Source organism: Leptonychotes weddellii, chromosome 8 (assembly GCF_054177405.1).
Source record: "Leptonychotes weddellii isolate Sample4059 chromosome 8, ASM5417740v2, whole genome shotgun sequence".
NCBI classification, from domain to species: Eukaryota; Metazoa; Chordata; class Mammalia; order Carnivora; family Phocidae; genus Leptonychotes; species Leptonychotes weddellii.
Window position 1 is genome coordinate 55294619 of NC_138376.1, and position 16722 is coordinate 55311340.

A 16722-nucleotide genomic window follows, 5' to 3' on the forward strand; every position below is an offset into this window, starting at 1 on the left:
GATGGTTTCACAAGTGAATTCTACCAAAAATTTAAGGAAGAAATGATACCAATTCTGTACAATCTCTTCCAGAAAATAACAGAGATAACTCATTTCATAAAACCAGCATTGCCCTGATACCAAAATCGACAGAAATATTAAAGAAAACTAGCGACCAAAACTATGGACCTCATGAACACAGATCAACGGTCAACAAACTACAGTCTGTGAGCCAGCTGTTTGTAAATAAAGTTTTATTGGGACATAACCACATTTACCCATTTGCTATGGCAGAGGCGAACAGTTGAAGATGCAACAGAACATGCATGTTCCACAAATCAACAATATTGATGCTATAGCCGTTTACAAAGCTTGCCAGGACCTGACATAGATGAAATATTCCTTAACAAAACAACCACGAAGTTGAGTCAACTAATGCGTAAAAGCATAAACTACATAGTGATCAAATCCACATGGGGGGAGCTGAGGTGGGGGTGGATGCCAGAGCCAAAGCCGAGGAGGAGGGCATCTATGCATGGAGACAGGGGCCGCAGCCCAAGCAGACAGAGAGCAACCGTTCAGAACCCTGCAATGAGCTGTGGGGACCCAAGGACAATGAGGAGGGCATCCATGTTGTAGGCAACAATGGCAATGAGAGAATAGTAACCTACACAGGAGACGGAAACAATATGTAAACATACAGCGAATTATCTTCTGGTACCAGAAGGTAACTAAAAATCCTAAAAGAAAGTCTTAAAAAAATTATGAGGATATGTCAAAAGGTAACAGATGCCAGCTTGAAGGGCTCCTCCCTGGACAGATTGTGGATGACGGAAGCATCAGAATAAATTGTGACATTAATGGATACTAACCTATTGAATAAAAGTATCAGTGAGTCCACACATACATACAAAAATAAATAAATAAGCTGTCCTTTAGAGTTAAAAGGCCAACTCATTAGTGTAGCAGGAACAATTGAATTATAAAAAAAATTACCATTTGGCAACCATCGTAGTAATAATTAATTCGTCCAAGAAACGTCAATGGATAGTCAGACTAGAGGCATCCATAAGCTGGAGTCAATTGTTAAATCTTCAGGAGTTTTGTGAATCATTTGTTAAAATTATTAAAATTTAAGTTATATGAATGTGCAATTAAATAAATTATATTTACACAGAGGTAAGAAGTGTTCAAACTTCACCACTTGGGCTCAAAAGCCTCTCTCCAAGCCACTGCAGTCCTGAGCCCACACTCATTTGCTTTGGCCCTGACACCCTGCGCTGCAGAATTGTCACCTGCAGTTGTAACTAGACTTGTATTTTAAAACGTTAACTTTACCAGAGACAAAAAAAAAAAAAAGCTTTCTTTCCCCAGAATTCCAGCAAATGTTCTGAGGCTGACTCTGATTGGCTCAGTTTGGGTCATACAACCATCCCGTAACCAATCACTGTGGTAGCAAAGAGACGAGGAACGGGATGGAACACGCTGATTGTAGAGGCGGCGGCCAGGTGCTGAGCCCTGGCACCAAGTTGCTGGGTCAGCCCCTCTGGCACTACATGGACTGAAGATGACATAGAAGTTGATTCTCTGAAGGAAAACCAAGGTGCTAAAACCAGCAGAAGGAAAAATGGAAACAAGGCAAGTCAGAAAACCCTGCAGGTACCCACATGTTCAGGAAACAAAGGGGAGTGGATCCATCAGGCGAGAAAGAGCAGCCATTCAGATAACAGAATTAACAGAACATGCTAATATCATGGGAAACAAGGGAAGAAAGTTTCAAGAAAGAGGGGGAGGTCAAAAGTGTCTTATGCAGCAAACATCAAAGAGAATAGAATAAAAAGAAAAAAGCCTTTGTATACAGTGATCTTCAGTGGCCTTGCAAGAGTCACTTGAGCTGAGTCATGGGAATGCCGGCCATGTTCCATGGAATTATGGCTGAAGTTGATGGCGAGAAGATGAAAGTAACAGGCAAAGACGTTTCTCAAGAAGTTTGGCAGTGAAAGGAAGGAATGAGATAAAGTGTCTAAAGTGGGATTTTCTTTTTTTTTTTTTTTAAAGATTTTATTTATTTATATGACAGAGAGAGACAGCGAGAACAGGAACACGAGCAGGGGGAGTGGGAGAGGGAGAAGCAGGCTTCCCGGCGAGCAGGGAGCCCGATGCGGGGCTCGATCCCAGGACCCCGGGATCATGACCCGAGCCGAAGGCAGACGCTTAACGACTGAGCCACCCAGGCGCCCTAAAGTGGGATTTTCTTAAGGGGGGGGGGAGCCTGAATACATTTATAGGCAGACAGGAAGGAACTCATAAATTGTGTCACATTTGAGAACTCTGGAAATTTATTCAGCTAAAGGGCTTAGACAGCTAATTGACTACCATTTGACCTGTCTTCCAAATGATGTTACTTTGATATTTTCTCAGAAATTATCCTGTGCTATAAACTAAGAATTTGTGAGGGGCAGCGGGTGTCCTACTTGATCAGTTTATCAAAAGAGGCTGACGCAGTGCCTCTGAATAAATTAATTAATAATTAAAAAAACATATTTTAAGTGTGCTCTGTTGAAATAGAGGGCTCAAGATTGACGAATTGCACTTGGAAAGCCTCAGATTTCAAATCTTCACTATCAAGCAAACAGAAGCAGGCAAAACAAAACAAAATCTGGCCAAAACTGTGAAAATCCCACAGAGGGACATGTCCAAATAGTTTAGTCTTTATACTGGAACACCATATGCTAATAAGATAAGTCCTTCAATTCCCAGGAGGATATTTGCTCAATCATTTATTCAAAACATATTTGAGTGCCTACTATGTTTTAATAATAACACTTGTCTATAATACAGGTTTCCATTAGTGTGGATTAAGAAGCTCTTTTGTTTAATTACTTTTCAGATAACTTATCTGATATCAGTATAATCTAAAAATATCAACCACTGGGACAATAATCCAGTTTGGAAAACGTAATACATTCTCAAATGAGAACACACTGTGCCTGGGGCAGAAACTGGATCTCCTTGTCTCCTATTTTCTCCCTTTCATTCCTCGACGATAAGATCGGTTTAGAAGGATGATTACCCATCTGAACAGTGAACATGGCTGCGTGCTCAAGAGAGTTCTCACAAGCCTCCACCTACCTAATCCTAAAGAAAAAGGAGAACGAGGAACAATCGAAGAGAAGTCCCTTAATAACAATGTAATACCTCTGTTGGGACCTGTAGGATTTGAGTTTCCATTTAGTCAGAATTCGTTAGGAAACTTAAATGTGTCCTCAGTGCAGCAAAGGGCACACAAAAAAGAGAAGCATGAGGAGGAGGAGCTGTGGTTCATCTGGTCTACTGACTCTGTACAAACAAGTACACTGCCAAGTCACCTAACAGAAACTTTATAAGCAAGTTTAGTTTCCCCTTTAAACTCAGCAAAGTAGCCATCCCCCGGGCAAGAAAGGAACTCTAAAACACCAGTCTCATTCTCTCCCTTCCAGCTCATGGCTGCCTCTCTTTCCCAGGCAATGACTGGAGGAAAGAATTCCACAGTGACTGTAAGACCCAGCTTTGGTGGCGGGGGCGGGGGGAGGTTGGATGAATGGGCACTTCTGATCATGTATCCCTCGGAGTAAATATCTCCCTCATCCTTTCTCGACATCACCTTCATGCTCATCCTTAAGACAAAAGTTAAGTTTCTCAGATTGACACAAGACCCTGTCTCCACCACCTGGTTCCTGTTTCCCTCTCCAAACCCAGCCCTGTGCCTTCCCAGCCTTCTCTTCCCTCCCTTCATGTTCCTTCCCAGATTTTTACAAAGGCCTCCATCTGCCAGGAATGCCTTTCCTCTAGGAAACTCAAATCGCTTAGTTACGTTGCAATGTTCTTATCAGAGAAAATAGTAAAATCCCAAAGGTAGTAATTCAATGGTATATCTTGCACCCGCAAAATGAGCCTAAGTTTTAAAGCTTTACTTTTGGTCTTGTGTAGGGAAGTCTAAGCTCTAACATCAGTATTTACTTGAACTGATAAATCATTAGAATTCAAGCGAAAACAGCAATAACATGAATGAAACACCAAAAGAAATACTCAACATCATCTATATATGATGGGTACAATGTGACTTTCAGCTTAACTGTGCACTGGACTATAGTATACATTATATTTGAAGCCACTGTTGCTGCCTGCCTTTGCTCACTTACAGATGAAATGCTGAAGGACTTATCAATGTCAATGGGTGTCATCAAAATTTTTAAGTGAAAAGCCCTTTGAAAATCATCATTAAAGGTCATCATTTAAAACATCATTGGAAGCTATAAATTAAGATTTTGAGTCACTTGGGTATTCAAGAAGTTCATCTCATTCAGCATAGGCATAACCAGAAATTATTTATAGTCTACAGTTTTATAAAGCTATTTATTCTAGCGTTTTATGGAACTAATCATGAGAAGTTCCTTATAATCCATGATAAATATCAAGAGACAATAATATTTTAATCACATCCACAGGAAGTTAGAGAATTGGTCCACCAATTTCTTCCTTTACGTTTTACCCATATGTATTTCCCCCTTACATCTCCAGGTTTTGATGGTTTCTACACTAACAATTAGGCTTCCTATCGGTTTTCCCGAGATAATTTCTTGGTGTTTTTGGAGAGAACAAGAGCTGTGGATAAAGCAACAAGGAACAATAAGATGACCACCGAATTAATTGCCATGAATAATGATAGTATACATGCCAGAAAATGACATACTGGTCTTGCTCTGGTATGCCAAAGCTGAACTGATTCAAGCTGTTCTTGAAATAAGGATTCCTTAGAAACTTATGTGCAGATGATGTTGGCTAGGAAAAAAAAAATACCCCAAATAAAATCAAATATAACTGATAAAGGCTGGAAGAACTTCGAAAAGAAATACATATAGCACTGGTGTAATAGGGAGAGTTCCTTACCTTTGGACAAAACTTAACTTTTGTCTTAAGGATGAGTCCAAGAGACTTATTCCTAGAGAAGCTATTCCAATTACAAACATCAATTAAATGACTGTCCTCACTTCACTGAGAATGCCTATGTTCATCTCTGTTGACCCCTCTCCTTTCCCATGATGAACGGACAACAATGAACAAAATCAAGTGGTGGATCTTATTCCATTTATTCAGATTTTCAAAATTTACCAAATTATGTTAGACAACAACTGTTGAGGCTTCTTGTGAATGTGTTCATCCAATATTTATATATATATATATATATATCATATTTTTGCAGTTCATCATTTTCAGCATTTCTGTTGGAGATTTTACTTCCAAATTAAATATTCAATGGAAAGTTCTCCAAATATCACAGGGATCGTTTTCCTTTCTTCTACAGTTAGTCAGTGAGCTAATATAGTATAGCCATCGTTCCTCTTTCCGTTGTTGAGCAAAATTTAGCTCTCAATCTCTCTCCGTATGTCTCTTTCCAAATACATTCCTTCTCTCCACAATTTCTTCATTTGTTTTTCTATGCTTACTTTCCCTCCATACTCTCTCATTCATCCCTACATTTGACATTTTGGCAGCTAGCCTTCTGAACAAGTTCTGATAGCCCATTCAAGCCCTCCAGGAAAGCCGAATGCTGTAAGGCTAATGAATAAATCTGGTTTTATTGAAAATTTGTCTGCATTTTAATAAAACTGAAAGTAATCGCTATTTTTAAACCACCCATTTTTGTGCTTCCTGAGGACTAGGCATGGAAAGGTAAGATTAAAAAAAGAGTTCCTTAGGAGCACGCAAGTTGACTTTGACAAAGTCTGAGAACTGAATGAAGACTCTGACCCAGCAGGCGCCTGGAGCCTTCTAAAGCTAGAGTCCGTAGGGACTCGGGGGCCTTCAGGCTGCACCCCTCAGCACGTGGTGCTAAGCAATGATGGCAACCCGCTGATATCTTGTCAGTGAGTTAGTTCTCCTGAATTATAGCATTTGGAATCAAGGAAAAGGCTGCCTTTTCCTACATGAACTCCTTAAAATTCTAGGTCTCCCCAACTTGCTGTGCCAGTATATCAGTTTTCCTTATCTAAAGGAAATCCAGCCTTCAGTTATGTGTGGCTTGAGACCGAATTTTCTCTCAGTATTCCTCCTTTACAAAGATAAAATTTCCCCTGATTTCAGCCTGTTTGTTCTTGTATCTGTTTCCACTACCTAAAAACCCTGAGGCTTGTCATCCAATCCATTCTGCCACTTTCTCTTTCAGCCATTTATGTTGTGTTTGGCTTAGAGTAAGAAGATACTTTCCTGCTCTTTTTACATGAGGTGAACTAGAAGCTCAGAAAAGCTAAAGCCTTGTCCCCAAGAACCACTGAGTCAGCTCATCACCAATCTAATCCCAGTTGGTGTTCTTTTCTTAAATTTTGACGCCTTGTGTGTCAGTCAGAGCCTCAGAAAAAGAAATTTCTCCAGAAGGGGGCAAAGGATAAGGCTTTAATAAAGAGAAGGTTTACGAAGGTGTGAGAAAGTTAAGAAAATAAACTAAGAATGGTAAAGCATCCAGAAACTAGCAATGGAACTTGCTAATAGGAAGGCATTACCACCCCCAGCGGTGAAGAGACCTGGGGAGAAAACACCAATGTTGTTGTTGTCAGAGCTCACGGAGACTTGGACCTGAGGAGAGGAAGACCCCAGCAGGAGGTACAGTGGGGTAGCGCGTAGCTGCTGCCAGACATGAGGCATCACAATAAGTTGTCTCCCCCTTCCTCTGATCTCCTGCTGGTGCTTCTCCCTGCCTGAACCCAAACTAAAGCCAGCCAGGAAAAGATCCCAAGCGATTTCTTCCTAAGACATTAGCTTCCAGAGGCCAAGAGCACAGAGTAGATCTAGGGGTTAGGGCTGAAGGATGAGAAAAAGGAGAATAACCAGCACACTTTATTGAGGCATATTTGTGAATTAATGAACTATTTTTGAAGATTCATACCACTAGAGATACGAATCGTTCCCATTAAAAAAGTCAGCTTAATCCTTAACTTGAAATTTCACCCTTGCTTGCACAATCTCACTTATAAAAAGAGCATATGCTCTCAAACACTCCTAAAGGCTATGACTCTTGTTTTCTGGCCAGTCATCTAGCATCAGTTCAAGTTGAGAAGCCATGTGCTTTCTGAAGTGCGAACCTCCCTAGGAGAGTCTATGTGGCCCACACTAAAAATTTTATTGCTCTTTCCCACAAGAGGCTCCGTAGAAAAAGCTGGAGGGAGGTCTGAACATGTGATCGACACAAGACATCCCAACTGCTGAACTAACACTTTTCCTCAGCACTCAGTCACTGAGTCAAATGCAGCCCTTGCTGCACTGTTCCGAGTACTAAAAGCATCCTTGCATCTCATCAAAAAGGAATATCTTTTGTTCCTGACTTCTTTACCTCCTGTTGGTCTAGAGCACTCTCTATCCCATGTCTCTAACGGTGCTTTCTCGTTTTTCTCCTGCATATTTCCCCTAACCAAGAGGACGAAGGGGCTTCATTGTCTGTAATGTGTTACTAACAGAATAAGGATATTGAGCATGCATGTTCAACTATCCACGAACTCTCGGATTCTGATAGGACTTCAACTGTTCCCAGGAAAAATGTTCCCTCCAGTGATTGAAAATCTAGTTTCGTGATTTTCAGGCCAAACAGGGGAAAGCATTCAGACTGAAGATATCTAGTCTATATTTTGATAGCCCAGTTTTCTCCTCAAGTATTTCCAATAACCCAGACAGAGGAGTTTCCCCCGGCTTTCCATGATTTGATCTAGACTGAGCCTGTCACAACATGTATCTGGTAGAGCTATTGGTCCCAACAGTCTTCATAAAAGTAAGACAAAGTCTTTCTTGGCCAGTCCCACCCAGACAGTATGGGACCTTGCCCTGTGGAATTCATGTCTACAAGAATGTGACAACTGAGTAGAGCTCTTGGCTGAGCTGTGATCTTAATAAGGCAGGTTTCTGGTTCTTCCAACATTCCTTTTCTCAGCCTTTTGCAATTGCATTCACCTTCTTTCCATGATATCTGGTGCCTTCAGAGGTTCTTTCCCTTTTCCCTGATTAAACCTTTTATCCAAAATTGATTTGCCCTAGAATATAGATCATTAATAAATCTTAAAATGTTTCCCATGGCACCCACCCCATATACACACACATACGTACACAAAAGAGAATTTGAATATAAGCAGTGATGAAGTCAGACATGCAAGGAGCAAGCCAAGCACCTGTGGAGACTGAGGTGGATCTCCAAAAGAAAAAAATGTTTGACATTAAATTCCCTAAGTTTCTGGCCACCACTCAGCCCTGACCCAACTTCTGGTTACCCATCTTAAAATTCTGAGATCATTCTGTATCTCTACCAGATCCAGATGCCAGCCTCCTTTTTTTTTTTTTTAATAGAACAGCTTTATTGAGACACAATTCACCCATTTAAAGTGTTCAATTCTGTGGTTTTTACTATAGTTAGTAATACTGTCTTTGTGTATGGTGTGGTATATTTTTTGGTATATTCTCAAAAAAGTTGTACCATGTTACATTCTTATCATCCAGTGTGTGATAGTTCTGATTTCTCCACATACCTCGTAACATTTGTTATTATCTCTTTTTAATTATAATCATCTTAATGAGTTTGAAGTGGTATCCCACTGTGGTTTTTTTTTTTTTTTTTTGGTCTGAGCAATGACTTTTATTTATTTATTTATTTATTTTTTATTCTTATGTTAATCCCCATACATTACATCATTAGTTCTAGATAAATCCCACTGTGGTTTTGATTTGCATTTCCCTGATGGGTAATGATGTTGAGCACCATTTCATTTGCTAAATGGCCATTTTTATGCCTTCTTTGGTAAAATGTCTACTGAAATTTTATGCCCATTTTTAAATGGGGTTATAAGGTTTTTCATTACTTAAATGTAAGAGTTCTTTCTATATGCATATATAAGTCCCTTATCAAATATATGATCTGCAAATATTTTCTCCAATACTGTGGGTTGTCTCCTTGCTTGCTTTTTTTTTTTTTTAAAGATTTTATTTATTTATTTGAGAGAGAGAGAATGAGAGACAGAGAGCATGAGAAGGAGGAAGGTCAGAGGGAGAAGCAGACTCCCTGCTGAGCAGGGAGCCCGATGCGGGACTCGATCCCGGGACGCCAGGATCATGACCTGAGCTGAAGGCAGTCGCTTAACCAACTGAGCCACCCAGGCGCCCCTTGCTTGCTTAATATATCCCTTAAAACACAGAAGTTTTAATTTTGATGAACTCTAACATAACTATTTTGTTGCTTTTGTTCACTTCTAAGAAAGTTTTATCTAAAGCAGTATCAAAGTGATTTAGTCCTACACTTACTTCAAAAAGGTTTATAATTTTACCTCTTACATTTAGTCCTATGATCTATTTTGAGTTAACTTTTGTGTATGGTGTGAGAAAGGAAACTATTTGTGTGTGGATATCCAGGAGTCTCGACACCATTTATTGAAAAGTCTGTTCTTTCTGTATTGAATTGTCTGGGTACCCTTGTTGAAAATCAATTCAACATAATTATAAGGGTTTATTTATAGACTCTTAATATCATTCTGTTGTTCTATTTGTCTACTCTTATGCCTGTACCAGACTGTCTTGAATATTAGAGCTTTGGAGTAAGTTTTGAAATCAGGAAGTTTTGGTCCTCCAACTTTATGATTCTCTTTCAAGATTGTTCTAGCTGTTCTAGATTTCTTGAACTTCCATATTAACTTTAGGAGCATCTTGTCACTTTCTGCAAAGAAACCACCTGGGGTTTTGATAAAAGTTGTGTTGAATTTGTAGATCAATCTGAAGAGAATTCCCATCTTAACGATATTAAGTTTTCAAATCCATGAATATGGGATGTCTCTCTACTTGATTAGGACCTCTAATTTCTCTCAGGATTTTCTTTTGTTTTCGGAGTATAAGTTTTGTATTTCTTTTGTCAAACTTATTCCCATTTTATTCTTTTTGGGTGCTGTTACAAATGGATTTTTTCATCTTAATTTTCAGATTGCTCATTACTAGTATACAGAAACTCAGCTGATTATTGTATATTGATCTTATATCTTGCAAACTTACTCGTCTCATTTACCAGTTCTCATAGTTTTTAGTAGATTTCTTAGGATTTTCTGTACATAACATCATGCATCTGCAAATAGATAAAATTTTACTTCTTCCTTTCTCATTTGGAAATATTTTATTTCTTTTTCTTTCCTAAATTTCTTGCCTAGAATCTCTAAAATAATGTGAATGGAAGGGGCAAAAGTGATCGTCTTTGTCTTGTTCTTCATCTTAGGGTACAGATAGATTCAGTCTACCACCATCAAGTTTGATTTTAGCAGTGAGGTTTTTTGTAAATTCCTTTGTCAAATTAAGGAAGTTTCCCTCTAGTCCAAGTTTATTGAATGTTTTTATCCTGAAGTAGTATTGGGTTTTGTCAAATGCTTTTTCTGGGTCTATGGAAGTGATTGTGTGGTTTTGGGTTCTTTATTCTGTTGATGTGGTGTATTACATCAATTGATTTTCAACTGTTGAACCATAAACTGCATTCTTGGGATAAATCCTACTTGGTCATGGGGTATAATTCTTTTTATATGCTACTGAATTTGGTTTGCTAGTATTTTGTTGGAGATTTTGGCTTGTATGTTCATAAAAGATATTGGTTTACAGTGTTTTGTTTTCCTTTGATATCTGTGTCTGGTTTTGCTATCAGCATAATACCAGACTCATATAACGAATTGGGAATGTTATCTTCACTTCTACTTTCTGGAAAATTTGTTAAAATTGGTATTGATTTTTCTTTAAAAGTTTGGTAGAGTTTACCAGTGAAGACATCTGTGTGTGGGACTTCCTTTGTGGGTAGTTTTTGATTATTAATTCAATCTCTTCACTTGCTATAGGTCTATTCAGATTCTTTCTTGAGTCAACTTGGATAATTTGTATCCTTCTTGAAATTTATCCATTTCATCTAAGTTATCTAATTTGTTGGTATGCAGTTGTTCATACTATTTCTTTATAATTCTTTTAATTTCTAAAAGTCAGAAGTAATATCCCTCTTACATTCCTGATTTCTCCAATTTGAGTCTTTTTTTCTTGGTCAGTCTAGCTAAAGATTTGTCAATTTTGTTTATCTTCTCAAAGAATCGAGTTTTGGTTTTGTTGATTTTCTCTCCTGCTTTTTTCTATTCTCTGGTTTTTTAAGATTTTATTTATTTATTTTAGAAAAAGAGAGAGAGAGCATGTACGAGCGGGGAGAGGATCATAGGGAGAGGGAGAGAGAGAATCCCAAGCAGACTCCATGCTGAGCACGGAGCCCAACACGGGACTTGATCCCACAACACTGAGATCAGGACCTGAGCCAAAAGCAGGAGTCAGACATTTAGCCTACTGAGCCACCCAGGCACACCATTCTCTAATTTAATAATGTCTTTCCTAATCTTTATTATTTTATTCCTTATGCTTGCTTTGGGTTTCGTGTGTTTTTCTTTATCTAGTGTTTTATGGTGGAAGATTAGAATATTGACTTGAGATCTCTCCTTTTTTTAATATGAGCATTTATAGTTACAAGTTTAGCTTTAGCTGCATCTCAAATTTTGGCAGGTTTTGTTTTCATTAATCTCAAGTATTTTCTGATTTCCCTTTTGACTTCTTCTTTGACCTATTGATTACTTATATGTGTTTGATTTCCACATATTTGTGAATTTCAAAAAAAAAATGTCAGTTTAATGGGAATGGGTTTGGGAGTGAGTATTAGAGGTACCTACTTAGATCCCCAGAAGTGAACTAGCCCCAGCCTAGAAGAAAATCCAAAGAGAAGTCTTCCATCTCTTCAAGATAAATCTGGCACCCATGGTTCCATCTCAGGGCACTCCAGTTTCCAAGAGAGTGAAGACTATGGTTTTCAAAACAGATTCTCTCTCTCTCTCTCTTTTTTTGGCTTTCAGATTGGAGTTTCTTTCCTGAGATTTCCTGAATATATAACAGGAGCTGAAAGAGAAAGGAATGAAGGAAAACAAAAACAATTGGAAGAAAGAGGAGAGAGTAAATAAGTAAGCAAAAGCAAAACCAAGATTTGTTATTTTGCTGGAGTTTGATAAATGTGGTGGATTGGCAAATTACTTTATGCAAATCTAATGACAGAAGACAAAACTCATATAAATCCCATATAATCTAGGGACTATGAGGTTTGTTTCTTGTATTCTCCCAGGGGCTGCCACTTGCCTTTACTGGCTCCCATGGTGGCCTGACTCCTCCCCACTATGTGATTCCTTACACCAACACAATTCCATTTTTCATGCTTGGTGAAACTTTCTTTCACCAGGATTATCTGATTCCTGGTACATCTGTACCCCCTATTTATGCATATCTGCTTTATCTCCAGAGATTTTTAAATCCCACTAATGAATAAATTGTTCTTTACAGTATACAACATGCTATCAGGGCTTTAAAAAACAGCCTGGCAATAGTCTAGGTTAAAGTAATGTGTACAAGCTCATGTTCTCCACCATTACTAAATATAAATTTAGTTTACAGGTTGTTAGAAAATAATTTTAATAAACTGGAGAGTATATCATAATGATTCAGAGTTTGGGCTCTGAATTAGAGATTCCTGAATTCCAGTCCCAAATTTGTTGTTTACTAGCTCTGTGATCCTGAGTATATTACTTAATCACTTCAAACTTCTGTCCACATACCCATTATATAATAGGTTGTATATAACAGTAGATTTGTGATAACAATAATTGCTAAAAATATTCTTGAGCATTCACTACATGGCATGAACTGATCTAAGTGCTTGCCATGTATTAACTCATTTAATGCCTATTGTATGTTTGGCACCATAGTGACACATGATAAAACACTTAATAGATGTTTGATATTATTAATAATGTTAGTGAATCAACTTAAGTGTTGACTACTCATTAAAAATCAGAACTAAAACAAGGATCTATCACTTTCTATCACAGTAAAGACTACCTTAGCCTTTATAGAATGTAATTTTTCTCCATACTATTTGTTTTCCACTATGTTGTAGGAATAATGAGGCCACATTTTACAAAAGATATTTGAATTAGCACCATGCTTGAGAGTGATAAAAAGGAAGTCTTCTTCTCTTTTTTGACGTAGCTCAAGCATAACCTTCTTCAAGAAGATTCCCTCCTACGAATCCCCCACTGCCCCTCACCCGCATTGCCAATCTGGTGGTTCAGCTGTTATCATCTTATCACACTCAGTCTTAATAATCCCTTTAATAGATTTCACTGAAGAATTAGTGTACAAGTGCATAGTCATTTTCAGTGCACTAATGACCAAAGATTTAATGACAAGTTGGGCCAACTTTTTAGGAAGTTTCTCCCTATCCACAAGTTCCAGGAAGAGACTTTGGATTTCACATGGAAAGTACTCAGTGGTTAAGGCTGCCTGTCCACGAGAATCAAAACCCCAAACAAAACCCATATGAAGCTTCTGTGTCCAGGATGTCTGAGTGACCCTCTTGCCCAGCTGCATGCCCCAGTATATCAAAGCGTGTTTTGACTCCTGGTTGACATATGTTATTATTTTTTATTCAATTCTAAAGAGTGGAATGTTGTCAGTGTTTGAGGAGATGGCCAAGAGGCATTTGTTCTGTTCACAAAAAAATTATTAAGCTCTAAATTTGTTGAAGTGATTTCCTGGATATACATTTTATTCATCTGCAGATCAGAATATTTGCACATGGAATATGCTGGAAGTCCAAGGAGTAATTCAGTTAACAATTCATTTAATGGCCAGTCCAATTTGAGGAAGATCTCAAAATACTCAAGATAAAGCACAGTAAACAATTATATTGCATCCAGTTTGGATAGTAAATGTAATTAAACCCTTGGTGCCATTGTCTGAATTGACAAGTCTGTTAAGGTATTTCCACTAGTAACAAGACCTATCATTTCTTGAACCTATGCTTCCCTAACATGATGGTATCTAATTCTTATATCAATTCTAAAGATAGTTATTAACTTCACTGACAGTCCTTCAAATTCAAGATCGATTTCTGCTAAGAAATAGGCCATGACAAAGATAATTCTGCTAAATAGCTGATTAACTTGAGGACAGGAGAGGAATTCCCAGTCAGCTCCAATTTAGACTTAGTGTAAAAGAATGTTTGTGTGAAAAACTACATTTTTTTCTGGTACATTCCCTCTCTTATAACAGCTTGCTGGTATCCCACTCATTATAATGAATGACAGAACATCTGCATGGAAATAAGCCCTGTATCAAATGTTGAAAAAGCTATTCTACCCATTTAAGAATTTCCACTAGATTAAAAGTAAATTAGTACATATCAAGTGTTTATGCACGTATTACTTCTGATACAACATTACAAGGGAGATACACTCATTTCATAGATTAGAAAAGTAAAGTTCAGGGGCACATGGGTGGCTCAGCCGTTAAGTGTCTGCCTTCGGCTCAGGTCATGATCCCAGGGTCCTGGGATCGAGCCCCATGTCTGGCTCCCTGCTCAGCGGGAAGCCTGCTTCTCCCTCTCCCACTCCCCCTGCTTGTGTTCCCTCTCTCGCTGTCTCTCTCTGTGTCAAATAAATAAATAAAAATATTTTAAAAAAAAAAAAAAGTTCAGAGAAGTTGAATTACTTTCCCAAAGCAGTTAGTAAGCGGCAAAGTCCAGACTTGCATCCAGGTCTTCCTGGCTCCAGAGCCTTTCTTTTTCCATTACTGCATTGCCAAGCCCTGGGTGAGTTGCTTTCCCTTCTTATTTTATTCTTAAAACGTAACTTTTGGCTTCACAACCTAAGAACACAATGTTATTTAAGAAAAACATAATTCCAATACCTTTAAATATTGTGAAACTCTCCTCATTAACAAATTCTGATAGAGGTTAAAAAAAAGTTATTCCCAGAGTTTCCCTGTTTCATGCAGGCCTACCACGTTCCTCCTCCACATTCTTCCATCTGGTTAAGTCAAGGCAGGGAACATTAAATTCCTGTGGTGTAAGAGCTTTACTAAAACCTTTTACAATAACTTTCTCCAGGATCCCCAAGAAGCACTGAGAAATCCAATCACTACATTAAGACCAAGTTACCAGAGCTATTGTGGGGAAAGAGACAGCATTTATTTTTAGTGACCAATGTGCTAGACATGTTCACATAATTATCTCCTCTCACTCAATTGAGAAGAGTAATGAAAATAGGGACTATAAGCTATCAACATGTAAAAGGAGAAACAAGTTGGGGCGCCTGGGTGGCTCAGTCGTTAAGCGTCTGCCTTCGGCTCAGGTCATGATCCCAGGGTCCTGGGATCGAGCCCCGCATCGGGCTCCCTGCTCGCCGGGAAGCCTGCTTCTCCCTCTCCCACTCCCCCTGCTTATGTTCCCTCTCTCGCTGTCTCTCTCTGTCAAATAAATAAAAATAAAATCTTTAAAAAAAAAAAAAAGGAGAAACAAGTGTTAAAACTTCACATGATGGAATGGAAATTGAAGAGAAAGTAAGAAAGCTTCGGCTGAAAAGTGAACTGAATGACCTTGCATGAGCTGGAATAACTAATATTCTCTAATGCCTTCTCACAGGATTTGTATTTGGCCTTTTTATTTTTTTAATTTATTTATTTATTTATTTATTTATTTATTTATTTATTTGAGAGAGAGAGTGTGTTGGCGGAGAGGCAGAGGGAGAAGCAGACTGCCTGCTGAGCAGGGAGCCCGATGTGGGACTCCATCTCAGGACCCTGGGATCATGACCTGAGCCTCAGACAGAGGCTCAACCGACTGAGCCACCAGGCGCCCCAGCCTAATTTTTTAATATGGCCAAAAATATAATAAATATTGGTATTAATGTTCCCACAACTCTAGAGGTAGGCATAAGGCCCAAGTTTTCAGAACTTTAGAATCAGAGAGGTAAACTAACTTCTTGAGATAGTGAGAAAGCACCCACGCTTTATTTAAGGTCTATTTGAGAGCAGAGGTTGCACTCTGAACTGCATCATGACTTGTAGACAGAACTCGGCCGGCATCGCCACAGGTAAGGACAGCAGCACAGCATGGGAGAAAGGCATAGAGTGGAAGCCCCCTCTCTTTTCTAACTGCATGACCACAGCAGTCGTTTAATTTTCTGAAAGTTTTTTTCTCATTTGTACAATGGGGATAATAATACTTTCAAGAATGCCTAAGTGGAGGCACTTAGCATCATGCCAGGCACAAAAGAGCTTACGTGTCTGTTTTATTTCCTGTCTTTAAAACATCCATGGAAAATATTTTATAACTTCATTAGAAGTTCTCTTAAAATCTAACTTAATATGTCCTTGCATCAATTACATTTTGCGTTCTGTTCTAAGATTAATATTGCTGGCTGAGAAACTAAGAAATGAGAGGTTGAGAAAAACAAAATACGTATTATAAGAAAATGTAAAGTTAAAGGTATATATAGAAGAAAAATGTGTAAATTCTCTTTGTTAGCTGAGCTCCACTCAAAGGAAATGACCTTAAACATGTTTCAGTAGCTTTTGCTTTGAGGTATATAAACAGCAGAAATTTAAATTGATAAATATCTCACATCTGCTTTGATTTGGCAACCCTGGGAAATGTTCTGATTAAAGGTATTTCCCATTTTACATGCTTGGTTCATCCCATTTGGGGTAACTTTAACTACAATCAAAAGCTCCAATGACTGACTACAGTTCTCTCAACAAAACATCAATTTCATAGCAAACACCATAGTCTAACCATCCTATGAGATACTGGTTCTGGAGGGAGTGGTTTGGGCAAAAGAGTTCTTTTTT